We start from the raw sequence: 21,422 nt of genomic DNA, 5'->3' as shown, positions 1-21,422 counted from the left end.
GCTCTTTATTCACTCAACACAGTATGTTTATTTTATTTTTTATTTTTTAACACAGTGTAAGATGCACCTAAGATATTACGTGTATAATTATTCCACTTTCATTTACTATATAAAATTCCATGGACTAGTAGACCATAACTTACCCATTCTTCCCTTGATGGACAATTGAATTGCTTACAATTCTTGGCTACCTTGAGTAATGTTAGGGTCAACAATTTTTTGCATGTCTTCTCATGAGTATGTGCATGTACTTCCTTGGGTAAATACCAAGGAGTGGCCATAGGTTAAGACCATCTGTAAATATTTTCTAAAGTGGTTTCACAAAGTTTGATATCATTAGCAGCATGTGCAAGTCCCCATTTCTCCACATTCTAACAGTTAATGTGGCTTGTCTTTTTAATTTTTGACATTCTGGTACATGTGTAGTGGTACACGTGTGGTGGTATCTCATTGTAGTTTTAATTTGCATTTTTCTGTTGTTAAGGAGGTTGAATGTGATGGTTAATTTTATGTTTCAAACTGGCTAGGCTGCGGTACCCACTTGTTTGATTGAATCCCAGTCTCAATCTAGGTGTTGCTGTGAATGTGTTTTTTAGATGGGAGTAACATTTAAATTGCAGACTTGGAGTGAGTCAGATCACCTTCCATGATGTGGGTGGGCTTCATCCAATTGGTTGAAGGCATTAATAGCAAAAACTGATGTTTCCTGGAATGAGAAAATTCTGCCTCTAGACTGCTTTCAGACTCAAGACATTAACTCTTTTTTGGGTGTCCAATCTTCTGGCCTTCCATGCAGATTTCAGACTTGCCAGGTCCCTAGTTGTAGAAGCCAATTCCATAAAATCAATCTCTTTCTCTTTTTCCCTGTCTCTCTCAATAGATGACAGATAGATAGATAGAGATATAAATAGATAGACAGACAAATAGGTAGATTGTCTACTGGTTCTGTTTCTCTGGAGAAACCTAATACATCATATTTTTATTTGCTATTTTGATTTTCTCTTTTGTTAAATGCCAGTCAAGTCTTTTCTCTATTTTTTTCTATTGGTATATTTATCTTTTTCTTAATAATTTTTAGGCATTTAAAAATATATTCTGAGTATGAGCCCTATGCAGTAGTGTATGTTACAAATGTCTTATTCTATAACTTGCCTTTTTATTCTCCTAATGGCATCACTTAATTAGTAGAAATTCATAATTTCAGTGTAGTCCAGTGTATCAATCTTTTCCTCAAGTTAGTACTTTTTGTATCCTCGACCTAATTTTCCCTAACCTAAAAACATGAAGTTCTCTTCTACATCATTTTGTAAAGCCTTTACTGTTTGTTCTTTCACAGTTAGATCTGTGATACACCTGGAACTAATTCTTGTGTATGGCATGAAGTAGGGGTCAGGTTTTATTTTTCCCCCATATGGATATCTAATTGTCCCAGTACAATTTATTGGAAAGCCCATTCTTTGCCCCATTTTTCTACATCTTTGTCATAAATCAAGTGTCTGTACATGCATGATGTGTTTCTGGGGTCTCCATTCTGTTTCACTGGTTTTATCTCCTATCCTGGAACTAATAGCACACTGTCTCAATGATCTTCAGCTTTATAATAAGTCTTGATATCCAACAGATTAAACTCTCTCGCCTGGTTCATTTTTGTTTTTTAAAGAGTGTCTTCACTCTTCTAGATGATTTGTATTTTTATATAAATTTTAGAATCAGCTTGTAAAAGTACACATACATAAAACCTGTTGAAATTTTTGTTGGGATTGCATTGAATCTCTACCAACTGGAGGAGAACTGACATTTTTACAGTGCTGAATTTTCCATCCATGGACATATAGACATGGTATATTTTTCCATTTACTTAGATCTTTAATTTCCCTACTAAGACTTTTAATTTTCTGCCTGGAGGTATTACACATTTCTTGTTAGATTCTTTTCCCATTTTTTAAATGTGATTATATATCTCAGGACTTTTGCTAGCATCCCATATTTTGTATCTTGTTATTTGATTATTTACATGTATATGGAAATGCAATTGATTTTTAAGGTACTGATTTGTGTATACCCAGAGATCTTGCTAAACTCAGTTATTGATCCTAATAGCTTACCTATACTTTTCTTTGCAGTTTTTACTTATACAATTATATCATCCATAGATAATGATAATCCCCTTTTCTTCCTCCCTCCCTTCCTCCCTCCCTCCCTTCCTTCCTTCTTTCTCCCCCCCCTCTTCCTTTTTTTCTCTTTTTCTTCTAGCCTTACTGATCTATCTGGCTAAGACCTCCAGAAAAATGTTGAAAAGAAATAGTAATAGAGGACATCCTTGTCTGAATATCTACTTCAAAAAGAAAACTTTCCACATCTCACTCTTACATATGATGTTCACTATACACCTTTATGTAGTTATCTCTTATTTGATTAAAATGTTCTGTTTCTAGCTTAATAATTTTATTTTTGTTTTTAGAGAGCAGGGAGGGGCAGAGGGAGAAAGAGAATCCTAAGCAGGCTCCATGCCCAGCACAGATCCAGACATGGGAGGGGCTCGATCTCACAACCCTGAGATCATGGCCTGATTTGAAAGCAAGAGTCAACATAGAAAACCCAAAAGCCTCCACCCCAAGATTGCTAGAACTCATGCATCAATTTGGTAGCATGGAAGGATACAAAATCAATGCCCCAAAATCAATGGCATTTCTATACACTAACAATGAGACTGAAGAAAGAGAAATTAAGGAGTCAATCCCATTTACAATTGCACCCAAAAGCATAAGATACCTAGGAATAAACCTAACCAAAGAGATAAAGGATCTATACCCTAAAAACTATAGAACACTTCTGAAAGAAGTTGAGGAAGACACAAAGAGATGGAAAAATATTCCATGCTCATGGATTGGCAGAATTAATATTGTGAAAATGTCAATGTTACCCAGGGCAATCTACACGTTTAATGCAATCCCTATCAAAATACCATGGACTTTCTTCAGAGAGTTAGAACAAATTATTTTAAGATTTGTGTGGAATCAGAAAAGACCCCGAATAGCCAGGGGTCTGGGGGCATCACAATGCCAGATTTCAGGTTGTACTGTAGTACAAGCTGTGGTCATCAAGACAGTGTGGTACTGGCACAAAAACAGACACATAGATCAATGGAACAGAATAGAGAACCCAGAAGTGGACCCTGAACTTTATGGTCAACTAATATTCAATAAAGGAGGAAAGACGATCCACTGGAAGAAAGACAGTCTCTTCAATAAATGGTGCTGGGAAAATTGGACATCCACATGCAGAAGAATGAAACTAGACCACTCTCTTGCACCAGACACAAAGATAAACTCAAAATGGATGAAAGATCTAAATGTGAGACAAGATTCCATCAAAATCCTAGAGGAGAACACAGGCAACACCCTTTTGAACTTGGCCACAGTAACTTCTTGCAAGATACATCCACGAAGGCAAAAGAAACAAAAGCAAAAATGAACTATTGGGACTTCATCAAGATAAGAAGCTTTTGCACAGCAAAGGATACAGTCAACAAAACTCAAAGACAACCTGCAGAATGGGAGAAGATATTTGCAAATGACATATCAGATAAAGGGCTAGTTTCCAAAATCTATAAAGAACTTATTAAACTCAACAGCAAAGAAACAAACAATCCAATCATGAAATGGGCAAAGGACATGAAGAGAAATCTCACAGAGGAAGACATAGACATGACCAACAAGCACATGAGAAAATGCTCTGCATCACTTGCCATCAGGGAAATACAAATCAAAACCACAATGAGATACCACCTCACACCAGTGAGAATGGGGAAAATTAACAAGGCAGGAAACAACAAATGTTGGAGAGGATGTGGAGAAAAGGGAAGCCTCTTGCACTGTTGGTGGGAATGTGAACTGGTGCAGCCACTCTGGAAAACTGTGTGGAGGTTCCTCAAAGAATTAAAAATAGACCTGCCCTACGACCCAGCAATTGCACTGTTAGGGATTTACCCCGAAGATTCAGATGCAATGAAACGCCGGGACACCTGCACCCCGATGTTTCTAGCAGCCATGTCCACAATAGCCAAACTGTGGAAGGAGCCTCGGTGTCCATCGAAAGATGAATGGATAAAGAAGATGTGGTTTATGTATACAATGGAATATTCCTCAGCCATTAGAAATGACAAATATCCACCATTTGCTTCAACGTGGATGGAACTGGAGGGTATTATGCTGAGTGAAGTAAGTCAATCGGAGAAAGACAAACAGTGTATGTTCTCATTCATTTGGGGAATATGAATAATAGTGAAAGGGAATATAAGGGAAGGGAGAAGAAATGTGTGGGAAATATCAGAAAGGGAGACAGAACATAAAGACTCCTAACTCTGGGAAACGAACTAGGGGTGGTGAAGGGGGAGGAGGGCGGGGGGTGGGGGTGAATGGGTGACGGGCACTGAGGGGGACACTTGACGGGATGAGCACTGGGTGTTATTCTGTATGTTGGTAAATTGAACACCAATAAAAATTAATTTATTAAAAAAAAAAGGAAAGCAAGAGTCAGACGCTTAACTGACTGAGCCCCCCAGGTGCCCTGCCCTATGATATTATGTTTTTACGTATAGCTGGACTCGGTTTGATTTTTTTTTTTCAGATTTCTAAGAGAGAACATAACATTCCTGAGAGAAATCAGCTCTTTTACTTTCTTGTAATGTTCTTGTCTAGTTTTAAAATCAAGTGGAACTTTCTTCATTAAATAAGTTCCTTCTTTTTCCAGTGTCTGAGTACAGAGCTCTGGGAAGACTGTCACTTTGTTCCAGTATACTCAAGATATCATTTTGTTATATTTTGAGGACCTCGCAGTTTCTGCTGGGAAGTCTTCTGATTATGAGTAATTGAATGGAATCCATCTTGTATCTCTGGCTGCTTTAAAATTTTTCTCTTTGACTTTGTTTTCTGTAGTCTTACTATTATTGTGTATTTGTATTTATCCTATTTAACATTTGTTTGGCTTCTTGAAATATGTGGTATTGACACTTTTAACTTACTCAGCCATTACCTCTTCAAGTATTGTTTCCATTCCATTGTTTTCTCTCCCAGAAGAAATTCTGGATCCTGTCTTCTGTATTTTTTAAATTGTTTTCTGTTTTGACTTTTATTTGTTTCATATCCTTTTCTTTACATCCATACTTCTTTCTGGATAATTTCTTCTAACCTGTCTCCAGTTAATTGATTGTTTTCTCAGTAGGGTCACTTTTTGTGCTAAACTCTGAGTTTTAGTTCTATATTGTTATTTATGTTTCCTTCAGTTACTTTATTTTCAGTTCTAGGGTCCCTATCTCATGCTTATTTTAAAATCTTATTTTAGGATCCCTGGGTGGCTTAGCGGTTTAGCACCTGCCTTTGGCCCAGGGTGCAATCCTGGAGTCCAGTGATCGAGTCTCGTGTCGGGCTCTCTGCATGGAAACTGCTTCTCTCCCTGCCTGTGTCTCTGCCTCTCTCTCTCTCTCTCTCTCTCTCTCTCTGTCTATCATGAATAAATAGATAAATAAAATCTTTAAAAAATAAATAAAATCTTATTTTAATATTTCAATACATAAAGTTTCTGTAGGTATACTTCTATTGTTTCTTGTTTTTGATGTCATGTCCTTTTGTGCCTATTATTTTTTATTTTGTGATGAATGTTCTATTTGAAATTTTTAAAGTAGAAATAATTTCAGCCTTGAGCTTATCTTCTTCCAGAGAGCTCTATTTTTCTTTCTTTTTCTCCTGGGATACTAGCAATCCAAGATTTCCTTAATCCAATTGGAAGAACTGAATTGTTTACAAGCCACCCAGAGGACAAGAATCTGTGATGTAGTCAGTGTTAAAGCTGGATTATTTCCAGTCTTCTTATAGCTTGATCCCATACCAAAACTCAAGGGGCTTGCCAGATCCCAACCCTTGGAAATATGGGGCTCTGATGTTTGTCTCCCTGAAACTAGAGGGCTGTCACCAATCTCCATGTTAGGCAACAACTCCAGCCTCTCATCAGTCTCCATGTTATCCAAAAAAAAAAAAAAAAAAAAACAAAAAAAAACTAGGGCAAGAGGCTGGGCTAGTTTCAAGGACTGGGCTTGATTATCTGGATTTCAGGGTTCTCCTGGATATTTCTTTACAGTTCTTATCTGTGTTGTTAGCTCTCCTATGCCCACAAACAGATTTTTAAAAAGCATTAATTATCCTTTATAAGAGTTCCAGGAAGGAAGATTGATCCTAGTCTACCAAAAATGGAAATCCTTTTCGTAGTCAGTAAATTTATATTACTCTTAGAATTTATGACTACACCAAATGATCACAGTCTCCTGTGTTTAATGAACTTTAAAAATGAATTTTATTTTTTGTATGTAATAATTACAAATATATTTGAAAAATAGTTGTTTATATGTATGTAAGTGCTTGAGATACATACAGAATCAGGAATAGGTTCAAAATAATCGCCCTAAATGTTTTTAGTCCACATACTAATACTATTAGTATGCATTGTATTAGTAGCAAAGTATTAGTAGCATTGTATTAGTAATGCAAAGAAAATAAGTTTATTATAATTCAACCAACACTTATAAATCATCTGTATTCAGCCAATCCCAGTGATATAAGCAAGGAAGGCCACTACATTCAGGTGTGTGTAGTGTTCAATCCATAAGGGCTCTTGGCAAAGAAAATGAGTGGGAACTGGAATTTTAGACCAGGCTCTGCTGGACAAACTCATCCATGTAGGTTTCACCTTTTTCTATTCTGCATGAAGACTAAGAGTGACCCTAGCTAGGAACTGACACTGCAAAGGTCTAGAAGATAAAGTTTGTCCCTAGGATTTGCAGAAGACCTGAAAATAGGTAGCCTAACCAGAGGGGCATAGTGTGGGAGGCTTCCTGAATTTATGAACAGCCAAGAATGATTTGTAATTAGTGAATCCTTTGTATGTAAATTTTGATTTCTGAATTACTTTATGGTATTTATTCATATAAGAGATTTTTTCTTGAAGTTTTATTTACATTGTTCACTTGCCTTGCCAACTTAAAAAAAGTTCAAACAATAGTTAATACAAGAGTAAACTTTACTATAGATTACCTTTGAATTACAGTAAAACCCTATGTTTGCATTAGAGCATGTCTGGAGAGATGATGATTTCATGACATGAATAAATGCATTTTAAAAGCATCCCAAGCACAGCTATTTAAATGTCACCTGAAGCCTGGCATTGGAAGACAGACATTGGAAGATGAAAATGATGAATTCTTGATACAGTCAGAAGACTATCAAGAGACCAAAACACCATGCTAAAGAAGTTGGATGTCATCCTATAGTGAATACTTACCTGGGCTTACCCCAGGAATGTTCTGGAGAGGCCTTTGAGAAGATGGTGCCAGCCTGGAGCTGAACCTGGAGCCAAGGAAGCCATCACAGTCACAGTGTTGATGGTGGTGTAGCCCAGCCAGGGAGGGGCCACCACAAAGAGAGCCAAGGCCAAAGTGAAGATGGTGTGGAGGCATTTTTGGGGTAGAATCCTCACACAGCTTGTCACCTAATAAGTGAGAGGAATAATCAAGAAGGAAAAATCAAAAGTGGTTGTTAGCTCTAGGAATTAAAACTTGAGTTGTGCTTTAAAGATCTTTATATCATTCAATACATGGTATTAAAAAATAAAATTATTTATTCCTAGATAAATTATTAAGGAGAGAAAACACATGGTGTTATCTCTCGTTGTTTAATTAGAATAGAATTCATAACAATAAGATTAGTAAGATAAATCACCAATTTCAATTAAAAACAGTATTATGGGGATCCCTGGGTGGCGCAGCGGTTTGGCGCCTGCCTTTGGCCCAGGGCGCGATCCTGGAGACCCGGGATCGAATCCCACATCGGGCTTCCGGTGCATGGAGACTGCTTCTCCCTCTGCCTGTGTCTCTGCCCCTCTCTCTCTCTGTGACTATCATAAATAAATAAAAATTAAAAAAAAAACATTGTTTAAAAAAAACAGTATTATGGAATTGCCTTTATTTGACTCATTCTGTTAAAATAAAATTTCACAACGCCACAAAGCTATAAAGTGGAAGAATATAAATATGTGGGGGTTTCTTATATAGTCCTTTTCCATTCTAAGCTCTGCTTTTAACTACCTGGGGCCCTTGGGGATTGAGGGGGCAGGTGGGCAGAGAAGGCAGGGCTGGAGAAAAGAAGCCTGTTACACTCCATGTCCGTTCAACTCATATTTGGAAATTTTTACTGTAATTAAGACATAGTCTACATCTGCAAAGCAAGCAGTTCATGTGTTAATGAAAAGCACCCCCAAAATTATTTCGGTCATCTAAAAGGGTGCTTTCTTTTGAACAAATAATTGGCACTACTATAGTTTTCATACAAAAAGTATTTACTGTATTAGATATAGTAAACCAGTAAGCCATGAGTGAACTGTGAGGATAGTTCTAGCTCAAATTTTTATTCCAAAAATGTCCCTGCTCTGTGACTAGCCAATATGCTTGAAGGTGTGAGCGCAGGGTAGCTGGAGGAGCCCCCTTGAACCTCTGCGAAACTGTCATCTTGTTCTAGGTGCAGGGGTCCTGAGAAGCCCTGTGGGGCAAGGAGTGCCCTGTTAAATATCTGGAAAGTATAAGGTATGAAGAAGGAATAAAAGGCATAGTCAGACAGGAGGTAGGTAGAGAGCTGTCTCTTGGTGATGTTCAAAGTATATTGTTAAAATAAAGAAAGGTTACCAAACAGTGGGTTTTATTCCCAATAGGAATGATATTTTTGGAAGCATGAAATCAACTTATGTTTCATTGTTTTTCTATAACCTTTTCCTGTTGGGGCTAAGCCAGGAAGGTGACCCCAGGGGAGGGAGAGCCAGAATCCGAGTTTGGGGGCTGAATAGAAAATCTTGCCGCAAGTCCCCATGGAGCCCATTCTGTAAGAGACGGTGCCAGGTGAACATGCGAAGACTGAGGTCTGGAGTAAGTGGGGTGCTCCCTCTTCAGGACAGGGTAGGAGCACGGTCCCATGGAGAGGAAGTTCAGGGCATGGGGGCTGGTAGAAGCCCAGCAGTGTGAAGGACAACGGAGCCCTGGAGCCCTGGGGTGGTCTGGTCTGGGCCCTCCCCTCCTGCCAGAGGCTAGCCATAGGCCCCAGCATGGGGGGGTGTCTCTGGTGACTTTTAGCTTTCTACTCTCTTGGCCTGGAAATGAAGGAGGAAGAAGACACCCAGAAACTCAGAACACACCATTAATTCCAAAGAGACTGAGGTGACCTGAAAGACAGTGCTGTCCACCTGAGTGAGTTTATTCTCTCACATGGGAATTTCTGAGTTTCCTCCTCCTGGGACACCTTCACTCTCATCCTCATTGGCAGGATGAGCAGGTTATAGGAAATTAGGGATCCCAACATCTTGCAGTCCTCAGTTGGTAAATGTGTGTATTCATTTATGTGAAGGAGAATCCAAAACAGTATTTGGTTTTGGCAGTGAAATCATGGGTGATTTTTTTTTCTTTTTGCCATTTTTCTTGGTTTTTGAATTGGGTGAACATTTTATGAACATGTGTAGCTATTTCTTTTCCAAAACAAGACAATGCACTTAGATGAGAGAGAGACAAGCAGCATTCCCTTCATCCCTGTGTCCCTGAGCAAGTGGTTGTCTCTCCAGGGCTGGGGCTCCGGAGCTCTGTCTGGGCTGCTATGGGGACAGAGTGATGGCTGGGTTTGGGCGCAGGAGTGAGGCCAACAGGTGGCAGGTAGGAGGGAGACAGGAGGAAGGCAGCGCCTGGGGAGGAGGAAGCCTCCCTGATGGCCCAGTGCCCCCTCTACCCTTTGGCTCCCCCCCCCCCGGCTGCATGTTCCCTCTCTCTGCCCAGAGCCTTCTCATGCCCCTCCTATGGCTCTGCCTGGCCCTGCCACCTTGGGGCAGCACCCTCTGCTCCAACATGGCCCTGCCTCATTGCCCCCACCTGTGCTTGGCCAAGGACATGGCTCCCCACTGCTGTGCTGGAGATTGGCCGTCCTGAAGAACTTAGGGCCAAGAAGTGGGGATGAGTTAATGCCCAGTCTCTCCATGACCTTCTGAGGGACCAGAGGGGCCAAAAGGGCCTTTTTATTAAATATATTTTATTTTATAAATATAAATATTTTATAAATAAAATATTAAAACTATTTTATTAAATATTATAAAAAGGCCTTTTACCTTTTTATTTTAGAGGGGATCTCCTAGTGACCCAGTAGGTGAAAAGTAGGCGTTATGCTCTGCCACACAGTTCCCACAAGGGAGATCTGCCCCCAATAACTTTGTGGGACTGGCACAGGACTGTCCACAGATTACAAACAAAGAAACTGAGGCTTAGCAACCTCAATGACCAAACAATAAGAACAAACAAAATCCTCATCCCAATCACACAGCTAACTAGGGGCCTGGCTGCAACCAGATTCTCCACCACAGCTGAAGGGAGCCCCCCAGGGGCTGGCCGCTGCGCTACTATCCCCCAGAATCTAGTCCTGGCCTTAGGCATGTGAGCCCACCTCTCCTGTCATTATTTCTGAGGACACAGCATCACTGTCATCAGCAGTCAATACTCACTGATGTGCAACAGAAATGTGCAGATCTCTGAATGTTGGGTAAGTCACATGGAGGAAAAAAAATTGATAAAAAATACTTAGAAATTCTGTGTAATCTAATTTTTTGAAGCATTTGAGCCATTAATTTTGTCTGTAATATAATAGCTTCAGCTGAATAATTTTGCTCTTTCTTGTGAGGCATGATTTATTTATTTACTTTTCAGTGTTTAGTCATGTCTTTGGTCTTAAATATTAGGCTCAGACTCCTTCCTAAGAGGCATAACTTATATCATGGGGACATTAAATTTAATCATTGTTGGCAATTATTTAATGCTATCCTGGAAAATTAGCTTACTGCAGCTGCAGACACGTGGGGCCCCAAGCTCCCATGTACATTGTATCTGTGATAAAGCAGCCACTGAGATCCTGCAAAGCAGCCTATTGACCTTCCTTGCGCCCTATAACAATATGCCTTGTGCTGAGTTTCCGTTGTGGTAATTGAATTTCGGGAATTCACATGAAGCCTCCAGTGTCTGCTCTTTTGAGACCTTTTATACTTCTTTTCCATTTTTCTTTTAATTATTGTAGAAAGTGAAACCAATATTTTTGGGAATGTGAATCTTTGGAAGCTGTTCTATATTCTGTAGACATCTCTACAGTCCCCGACAGCCTCCTCCTAAATAATCCCATACCTTAACTTTTCTTGTGGGCTGGAGACAAAAATAAAGAAGTTGACATTTTTAGAGCAGGAGCAGGAGGTCCATCTCATACATAATATATTCTTATATCTGGACCATGAAAACACTGCTAAAGGGAGTTAATGAACCTTAAAAATGAGGATTCTGTTTCCTCGTTTTAAAAGAAATCTTATTACCGGATTGGTATCATGTTTCTCATTTTTGGATCATTCACAGTTTTCCCTCTGTCTCCTTTTATTTTATTTTATATTTATTTTCCCCCCTCTGTCTCCTTTTAAAAGGCTCATTGCATTTACAGCATTAAAGATACTCTCTGTGAATAAGATGGAGAAGAAAAAAGACCCGGTTTTTCCTAAAGTACCCACAGGGTAAGAATTTCAAACAAAGGTATTTTGGACTAAAGCTATTCCAGGTGACTGTGTTGGGGGCGGAGGTGTCTTTCCTCACTGGGCTCATTGTGGAATGGTTGGGAGTGGCTAGAGCTCAGGAGCTCTGCAGGCTTTGGAGACTCCTGGAACCATGGGAGGCCAAGCGCAGGTGCCATCTTTCTTTGGGCTTGGAGTTTCACTTCCTTTTCCATCCACCCTGTCCTCCCTTCCTCACTCATCCATTCTCTTCTGAGCACTGTTTTGCTGACCATGCCTCTGGGAGGTGTACTTAGGTGTATATTTAGTGTATACTTTTCTTGTAGCAGCCAATTGTCCCATTTGGGTCCACAGATCATTCACAGTGAGCTTTTCTCTGCTGTCCTGCCAATAGATGACCTCCTTGCCCCCATGAAGAACCCCTCTTAGTTTTAATACACTTGCAGGTCAGGTTTATTCTAGACGGATGCTTCTCTTGGTATCTGAGAACAGAGGTGTAATAGAACCTTTTTTGATTTGATAAGCATGATGATCTGTGCGAGGGACCATGCTGATCTTCTCTGTATCCTTCCAACTCTAGCGTGTGTGCTCCCGAAGGGAACACAATAAGCATTAGGATCTGCTTAAATTGCTTTTTGTATTTACTTCTATCAGTGGGACGTGGGCCACTCATTATGCAGGCACTCAAGTTAGCCCCTCAAAAACTTTTGAGAAATTGCTTCCCTTTTTAGTTCAGCTTTTATGGCACATGGGAATTTATGGAGCTTTAAATAAAATCTGTGGATCACGCTAGTGCAAAATGTTGCCAGGAAAACATCAGAAATTTAGCTTTTCCGTATTTGGAGCTATAATTCATTTGCTCAGAATAAACAACAAAACCAACAACATCAGTGCTGACAAACACACTTTGGTCATAGTGTTTTGTCTCCTACGTGCTCGATGCAAAGTGTGTGTGTGTGTGTTTGTGTGTGTGTGTGTGTGTGTGTGCTTGTGTGTGCGTGTACGTGAGCTCATGTGATATACCTGGGAGGTCTGATTTGCAGCCACTAGCCACTGTGGCTCTTGGGACCTTGCAGTATTAGACCTAGTCTAACGTATGTCAGTATAAAATATTCACTGGATTTCAGACTAAATATTAAAAAAAATTATAAAATATCTCAATTATTTTTACAATTGATTACATGTCGAAGTATTATTGGGATACTTTGAGTTAAATAAAACATACTAAAATTAATTTTACCTATTTCCTTTATCTTTTAAATTTTACCAGTTTCTAAAAATAAATAAATAAGTAAATTTTACCAGTTTCTTTGTGTTGTTGTGTTGTTTTGCTTTTTTACCTTGTTAATACAAATATGTGACTCACATCATATTTTTCTTGGACAGCACTGGAATGGGAAGTACATCCACCACTTAACAGCCAAGATTTAAAGATTTTAAGGGGCTGTATATCCGATAGTCCCTCTCCAGGCTCCTAATGCTTGATTATAATTGCCATTTGGGTCTAATGGGTCTTAGGGACTTTAATAAGTCTTTTTAACACTAAAAAATGTTCAATGTTCTTACATTTTTTTTGAGATGGAAGTATTAACTATAAAGGATTGAATCCACACTGCAGGAGACAATGTACAGCTTACTGCACATTTAGGATGTGTATGGTATGTATAAACATATAATTTCTACAAATGTGGTACTTAGTTTGGTATTAGCTCCCCATCCCTCCTCACTAGACAGCATACGATTAATTTAGCCAGGTGTGAGTAAGTCCCTCTTCCTCTGCCCTGGTTTCCCCATTGTCCGTCTCCTGTGTATCCCGCACTGTTTGTATCCCATACCATCTGCTGTGGGATTCTTGCTCTGTTTTATCAGGACTTCCCATACCAATTGCAGAGATAGCTTTCAGCCTCTTTGTCTGCAGTTGCTCAATAGGATGGCTTAGAATAGAACATCTTCAACAAACTTCTGTGACTATTCTTTCCAACAGCATAGGCTCTCAGGAGATTAACTGCCTATACTGCTCTCTGCGTAAGGCCTGCTGGGGGCAGCGTCTTCGTCTGTCTGCTCTGGAACCTAGATGAGACGACAGCTGGTTGCTGCATCTGTTTTGCAACTTTCTTGTCTGCCCTGCGCTGCTGTGGTGCAAGAAGTCTCATCCTGAGTCTTGGGAAGAGAACGATTTCCATGTTGATTCCGCGATGGTAATGGCTCCTGTTTGTTCATGAAGACTTGAGTTTGCAACATCTTCTGTTTCCCTCTTGAATATTCGCCCCTTTCCCCATCAAGGTCCCAAACAGCTGATCAAAATATTTATCCAATAGAAACGGTTCTTGTTCCAGAGGGGCATTTCTCCATGACCCCATGCTTGCATTAGAGGCGTCAAAACCTATTCTGGTGTTCAAGCAATACTAGAGAGCTCCACGTATTATATACTAGAGCTCCATATAGACTAGAGAGCATGCTGAGAAAGTGTGCAGGTTTGCTTTCAAATATTTCCTCAGGTCAAACCAATATTTAACATATCAACCTTAGAAACAATAACCTAAAAGAGAGAAGGGTAAGTTATATGAAAGAATGTGTTCTTTTCAAATAAAAAAAAACCCAGCTGACTGAGCCACCAATGTCCTTTGCTTTTATTATTGTTCCTCAAGAAAACTCTATGTTTGTGATTTTCTAAATCCTTTTTTATTTTTTAACTAAAATTGCTAGACTGCTTCTGACATCTTAAGAAATGAGAGACACACTTTGGGGTGAAGTGCTTTGTGACTTGTTCTGACTGGACCGAGCTGGCTGATGGGAGAGGCCTGGCTACTGCCCAGTTTATTCTATAACATTTTAGAATCCCAAGGAGGTGGTCCTCAGGGTCAGGGTCCTATTGCTGGTTGAGGGCTAGGTAGGGTTCATTCCCAGTCTGGGCCACTTTCTAACAGATTGTGCAGGTTGGGGGAACTTGTCAAATATTAGGTGCTTAATAAATGGTCACTAAACAGGCAAATAATTGAATGAAAGGAGTGTTTATTCTCTTCTTGTTTGTTTTGGTTTTAAAATTCAATCACTAACAGTAATCACAAATTTTAACAGTAGTGGCTAACATTGGTTTCCAATGCCCCAGGAATTCTCCAGTGTCTTAAGAAATGTCAGAATGTCTTTAAACCTAAGTTTAAATATCTTTAATAAAAACAAACATAGAAGGCATAGTTTATAGAAAGATGGGCATAGTGTCACAGGCTATATCAATGTCTTAAGGATGGGCTTAACATATTACAATATTTATACTTTTGGGAAAGCTTTTTTGCAGTAAGCTTTGACTCAAGTCTGATTTCCTAAAGCGGCAAGTGAGAGACACACTTTGGGGTGAAGTGCTTTGTGAATTGTTCTCACTAGACTGAGCTGGCTGATGGGTTCAAACCAATTCTTAATTCTGAGTGTTTCTGGGGCAAAAAATGGTAAAGCACAAGTATTCCAATTTTTTAAAAAGCATTTTGATGACCTTGGTTTAGCTTCTTTATAGTTTCTGTGCCCAAGAGCAATAAAGTGAAGTGCAGCTTCTTACAAGGGGTTATCACTAACAGGAAATGGTGGTGGGGCAGGGAAGAGAGGCATCTTTCTATGGGCTGGAGGTTGGGCTGGTCACCTGGCCCCAGGTACCTGGGCCTAACTAAAAGAGCACCTTTGTTCATTATGCTGTCAGCCAATGCCCTGGAGTGCCCGTTCCTGCCAGGTTTTCTCCTGGCAAGGAATCAAATGGGTTCTTGGTGAAATTTCATGCTCATTCTAAATCCAGAAAACTAGTAGGAATGAGTGTTTTGAGTTTTCTTAACCAGAACATGCTGGTAGTTAGGGCTCTGCTCATTCCTCTGCAGTAGGCCCGGACTGTCACTGGGTGTACCCCAGGTGGCCCCACAAGGCACCCTGGTGTCGGGGTCTGGGGACATCGTGGGGCAGTCTGGTAGTTCCCACCATGGCAAGAGTTGTCCTGGGCTGAGGTCCTGGTTGCTGTTCTGCCTCACGAAGTGCCACCTCACAATGTGGCCAGCAGTGCATGGATTGGACCAAGAAATGCTGCGCAGAAGCTGCCATCTGCTTTAGAAGTGATGGAAATTCTGGGCTGTGGGGGCAGGTCCTATCCATGCAGAGTGCCCAGCTGTGGTTATGGACACAGTAGGGACTTGCACAAAGGGCCAGGGACAATAGCCTGCCCTCATGGGTCTGTGGCTTTTGGGGGAACAGCTTGCTGCTGACAGGCAGATGGAAGCTGAAATCCCACAAAGTGAGGAGAGCCCTCCTCCCTATGGTCTGCTGTTCAAACAGCCGGCAGAGCACACCTTACAGTGTGGGCTCGACTCCCTCCTCAGTCAGAAACTTCTCGGGCTCCCACCACACTCAGCATCAGTCCCATGGCCCAAGTGTGCCACGCCTTCCACATCCTGCTCCGTCCCACCAGGCGCTTCAAACAGCATGTACCCATCACCCCAGCCTGGCGCATTCACTGCCCTGCAGTGACTGCTCCACACCCACCGTCTTAGGAGAAGCTCTCCGTGCCCCACTTTGTACAGTAGTCCCCGCACCCACACTGTGGTCCATGCTCCTCTTCTTGTACCTTTAGCTTCATTTTCTGCCATGGCCCTAGTTTCCCCCTGAGACTTGGGTGCTTTGCTCGTTTCCCATCATGAGTGCGAAGATTTATCTATTATCCTCACTGCAGGGTCTCAGTGCTCAGCAGAGAGCCCAGCATATGATAGATGCTGAATCCATTTCAATCTTAATTCAAGAAATAATAAATAAGTGTGGTAGGCAAGAATCCATTTGGGAAGCAGGGGTGAATTTGTCAAGGCTATTACTAGAAGAAAACTATCCGATTAACTCATAGATTGCACAAAGCATTACTTTTGTCAGGGAGTCAACCCTTATCCTATCCATCTGAGAGTCAACCTCGAAGGGCTCTGGGAGCCTGTTCTTCTGTAGGGTCTCCCAATGAGCCCTACTGCTTCTCCTGGTTCTGAGGTGCCCCAGCAGAGCCCCGGGAGGAAGCTCAGCACATCCAGCGAGGCAGAGATCATTGTACTCTATGCCCAGAGATCAAGCCTTTGTGCCCTGCCCCAAATCGGCTCTTCCTCCCATCCAAGTCTGGAGTTGTGCCAGGATCACCAGGGCAGACACCCCCTTTCCTTATGACCAAACCTCTCCAGAGGCCTCTGACCTCTTCAGCTGCCGCTGCTCTTAATTGAGACAATGTGTTAGAAATGTCTACTCAAGCTGAAACTTCAAAAAGAAGAAGATGCCCATCTCTCCTCTCCCCAGGGCATCCCGGGCTCCTGTGTAGATTTTCTCACTCCCTAACATCTTTCTTTTTTAATTGAGTATAATTTACATAAAATAAAAGACACGGATCTTAAGAGTTCAGCTGGATGAGTTTGGATAAATACACACACCTGTGAAACCTCCACTCCAGGCAAGACATGGAGTGCTTCCATCACCCAGTGTGGTCCCTCCTGCCCCCCTCCCAGGCCCTCCTCAAGGCCTACAGGCACCCATTGCTCCATCTTCTGTCACAGAAGCTAGGATGTCACATGCATGGAATATACAATGTGTGTCAGTAGTCGTCTTCATCGCTAGGTAGTCTTCGGTGAGTGTACATACCCCAGTGTGTCTGTCCACTCACCCGTTGGGGGTTATTTCCAGCTTTTTGCCATTATGAGTAAAGCTGCTATGTATGAACATTCTTGTATCAGTGTTTGAGTGGACAGATGGTTTCATTTCTATTGGATAAATAGGAAAATTGCTTGTTCATAGAATAGATACATGTTTCATTGAATACAATACTGCTGAACTCTTTTTCAAAGTACTTGCCCCATTTTGCATTTTCCCCAGAAACCTATGACTCTTGGAATTGTATCACTCTTTTCAATATGAGCCACGCCAGTGAGTGTGAAGTGGTATCTTGGTATGGTCTTAATTTGCATTTCCGCAGTGACTAATGAGACTGAGCATCGTTTGTGGGCTTATTAACCATTCATATATGTTCTTTCATCAAGTATCTGTTCAAGTCTTTTGCCCATTCTTAAGAACTGAGTTGCTTATTTTATTATTATTGAAACTAGGACGGTTCTTCTAGTCTGCATCTTGTCCTTTCACTCTCTTCAGAGTCCCCAAGTCTTCTTCATGCCTTTGCAGTAACCCCTGTGACTGCTCTAGCACCATCAGTTATGATTACTTAATTCTTATGGTTTTTCTCCCAGGTTACTCAATGGTAGGGTCCTTGAAAATGGGGTCTTGGCATTTATTCTGTGTATTTCTTCCTCCTATTCTACCAGCAGAGCTCAAAACCTTCTCCTGAGTGATAGCATTTGTGACCTAACTTTTGCACCGACTCTGTAGCCAGGTTAACTCATCAGTGCTGCTTCCTATTGAATTATAAGCTGCGGAGGGTTTAGGATACCTCAGTGTACCTTAGGTACAGTGTTCTGAAGATCTTTTCTTCTCAGAGTAATTTGTTCTTTTGGTCCCTAAGCCCCCAAAGACAAGGGTCTTGTTCAACACCAGTGTCCTGCAGTGCTCTATCTTGCTGAGCACAGTACCTGGTACACAGCAGGTGCTTGTTAAATATCCCTTGGATAAAATACGTGACGATGCCCAAGAAGCACTTGTGTGGCCCTCCAGGGTCTAAAGGAAAGATTCACAGTCAGGCTGTACATGGTTGACAGAGCTCAGTAATGTCTCTGAAAGTCACCGGTAGGAGGGAAGAGTCTGAGAAGGAAAGAGGAAATGGCTGTGTTCCTGTTTTTCGGTCTCTTGGGTTTAATCTATTGCTCATCTTTGATTAAAAATCAAGCATTTCCTCATGTGTCTTTACTATTACATACTTACCTTCTGAAATGAATTTTTGAATACCTAGGGTTTCTGTAGGTTCAGAAAATACATTTGCAGGTGTCAGTGTCTGTTCCTATGGTGTTCCTTTGACAGCATGTGATTATGCATGTTACAACCTAATTAGTTCTCTTGAATCAGTTGTCAGTGTCCCCCATAAATCTACCATTTTAATACTTTAAACTAGAGACATTTATTTTTCAAGAAAGGGGTCAGCGTGTTTATTAATTTGATCTATGCACTGTATGAATTATGTAAGGAGGAACTGGATTTCTGTATTTTCTGTAATGTAAATGGCGGTGTGGTACCTCAAATTGTTTCTACTGGCTCTTAGTGACAGATGACTGTCCTGACCTTGACTCTGACACTTGCGGCAGGAAAATCACCGTCTGATAATTAGGGTAGACCGAGGGCTGAGCAGATGGCATAGTCAACAGCAGGCCACCTTCAGCCCCCTGTGGGATGTATCTCTTCTGGACCTCTCAGGAGGGCCCGTAGGGGAGCAGTGGGCCTCGGCTGTTGGTGGCTGGTCCAGGGCGAGGGGAGCAGAGGTCTTTGCAGAGCCTCCTGCCAGCTGCTCCGCGCACATTGTTGTATTTCCCTGCCCCCCACCCCGGGAACTTGAGAACAGACATTTGCTTCTCTCTGAGCTGCCCTTGGGCACTCACTTCATCCTCTGTGCACCCTCGTGCCTGGGGCTGCCGGGCTGCGACCTTGTAGGCCCTAGCCTGGTCCCTACTAGGTCCTTAGCAGTTTTCAAGGAAGATGATGACTGTCTACATCAGTACTTACTCTTTGTGTTTATCAAGTGCTCGAATGCCAGGCAAGGCCTCTGCAGCAGGGAGGGGTTGTACTGTGCAACCAGGAGAGTTTTCTGCCCAAACTTCAACTGGAGACCCATGGAGGCCCTGTCGGCTAGAGGGTCACTGGGTGGTGGCCGCGAAGCCACGGTGGCAAAGGCAGCGGGCCTGTCCTGCCCACGGCACCACCTTGCAGGTGGGGGCTGAGGGTGATGGAGGGCTCAGCCACAGGGAGCCCCAGGAGCCCTCCGGGCTTTGAGCTGCTCCACTGCCAGCCTGCCGGCCCAGCCTCCCTCTGGGGGCCTGGCCCCAGGGCAATGAATTTACTGGGAACGATGCCCCACAGCCCTTAGGAAAGCGGCATCTGGAAGCTCTAAGTCATTGTCTCATTTTCCAGAGATATTTATAGACTTCTGAAAAGCACAGAGGAGATGATGCAGCTGGCCCAAGATATTTGCATAAATGTGGCGTTTATTTAACGATTCCATCCCAAGCCTGTCCTCCTTGCCCTACTCTCTCCCAGGGCCTCCATTATTCTGCTCTTATCTCACCATTTCTGTGATGTGGTTCATTAAACACGGACAATTCTCACCCAGGGGTTGTGCCAGGATGCTGGTGCTCACTGACCTGTCAGAACGGGGAGCATCCTGTCAGGATTCGGGGTTGATCATTTTTATAGCCTGGGTAATCATGATAAATACGCGGGGCCCCCTTGGTCAGGAGGGTGGAACTGATTGGGGTGGGGAGAGGGGAGGGAGAGCAGGGGCTATCTCTGGGAGGTGGAAGGGGTGACATCTCCGGAAGCCGTTGGGGGCAGTTAGTGGGGGCAGGACCTGGAGAAAACATGGTCCCATGTGGGATCACTTTTGCAGTGACACACACAGTTGGGGTGGAAAGCTGCCCTCTCATTGGGGTGAGTGGAGGGGGGAGACAAACAGAACACAGAGGCAGGGAGCACACGGCGGATGGAGGGGAGAACACAATGAGGATACTGTGCGGTGGGACAAAGGAGCCACGAGCTGCCTTGTCCCAAGGGCAGGCAGGGAGTTGGTGGATCTCAAACACAGCTTGGACCTGTGAGCAGGTTCCAATCATGATGTAGTTTGGGAAGCAGAAACTCTAAGTTCCAAGGACTTAGAGGCCTGTAAAATCACCAGCTGGCCTAGAGGCAGGAAAGCTAGGGGCCCCTGACCCCAACATCTAGTGTTAAGGGAGTTGCGTGCTCCCGCCAACCACGGCTGTAACCAAGTGTCCTCTGCCACTAGGATGTGGACCACGTTCCTGAACACCTCCAATGAGCTTGCTCATAAGCCACCATGCCGTAGCATGAGAACCTATATCCCTGGTGTGACCCGCACTTGATGGCAGTGTGTCTTGTTGGCAGAACATGAATGCACAGAGGACCCTTAGGAAATGCCTTTGTGCCTTCAAGCCTGAAATGTAGGGAAGGATAGGGGGACAAGAGCACCAGCACCCCTGAGGGGTAAGGGACAATGGAGGGGGGGCTCTCCAATGCCCCACAAGCCTGATGGCAGAGCTGACTGGGTCTGGCCTTCCCAGACCCGCTCACCTCATCTAACTCCATTTCCACCTCAGAGCTGCGCATCTTGAGGCATGTGGAGCAATCCTTAGAAAATTTTTCAGTTACAGCTGATTAAAAATGGAGAACTTGATCCATGTATCTAGAAGCTGAAAACGTAGAAATAAGGAAGGAACTGAGTTTCAGTAACTGAATACACTCTGTCACCTTGGCTGCTCTCCTGGAAACATGTGTCTAGCTCCACCTTGACTTAGTTCCATGGTGAATAAATATGCCTTTGGAATAAGCAAGCATCTGACTGAATGTTGACCCAGCTCCCACATGTCATGCTCTATTCATTGTACTCAATGAGGAACTCCTGCACAGCTGCCCGCCTCTCTCCACATCCCAGCCCACACGTGGATGAGCCTGCTTTGCTCTCACCCTTACTTGCATTTGAGAACTTTGGGACTAGACCAGGCTCCATTTTCTAAATTATAAAGATCCAGCAAATTATTCTGAGTGCCAGGAAGTGGGAGAGTTGGACCGTTCTGCATGCAAGCTACTCTCCCTGGGCTGGCTTCGCTGAGCAAATGTACAGAGACCAAGGACAAAGTACCAAT

The 21,422-nt window shown here is 42.4% G+C and overlaps 1 non-coding gene across 1 annotated transcript; it reads right to left on the bottom strand.

Moving 5' to 3' along the window:
- Positions 1–12,117: 12,117 nt before the first annotated feature.
- On the bottom strand, positions 12,118–12,220 carry LOC129512285 (U6 spliceosomal RNA). Its single transcript, XR_008665017.1, has one exon. It is a non-coding gene; the product is annotated as a U6 spliceosomal RNA (small nuclear RNA).
- Between the last annotated feature and the right edge of the window lie 9,202 nt (positions 12,221–21,422).

The sequence above is a fragment of the Nyctereutes procyonoides genome, unplaced genomic scaffold (genome assembly GCF_905146905.1).
Source record: "Nyctereutes procyonoides isolate TBG_1078 unplaced genomic scaffold, NYPRO_anot_genome, whole genome shotgun sequence".
NCBI lineage: Eukaryota > Metazoa > Chordata > Mammalia > Carnivora > Canidae > Nyctereutes > Nyctereutes procyonoides.
This window is presented reverse-complemented; position numbering and strand designations above follow the sequence as displayed.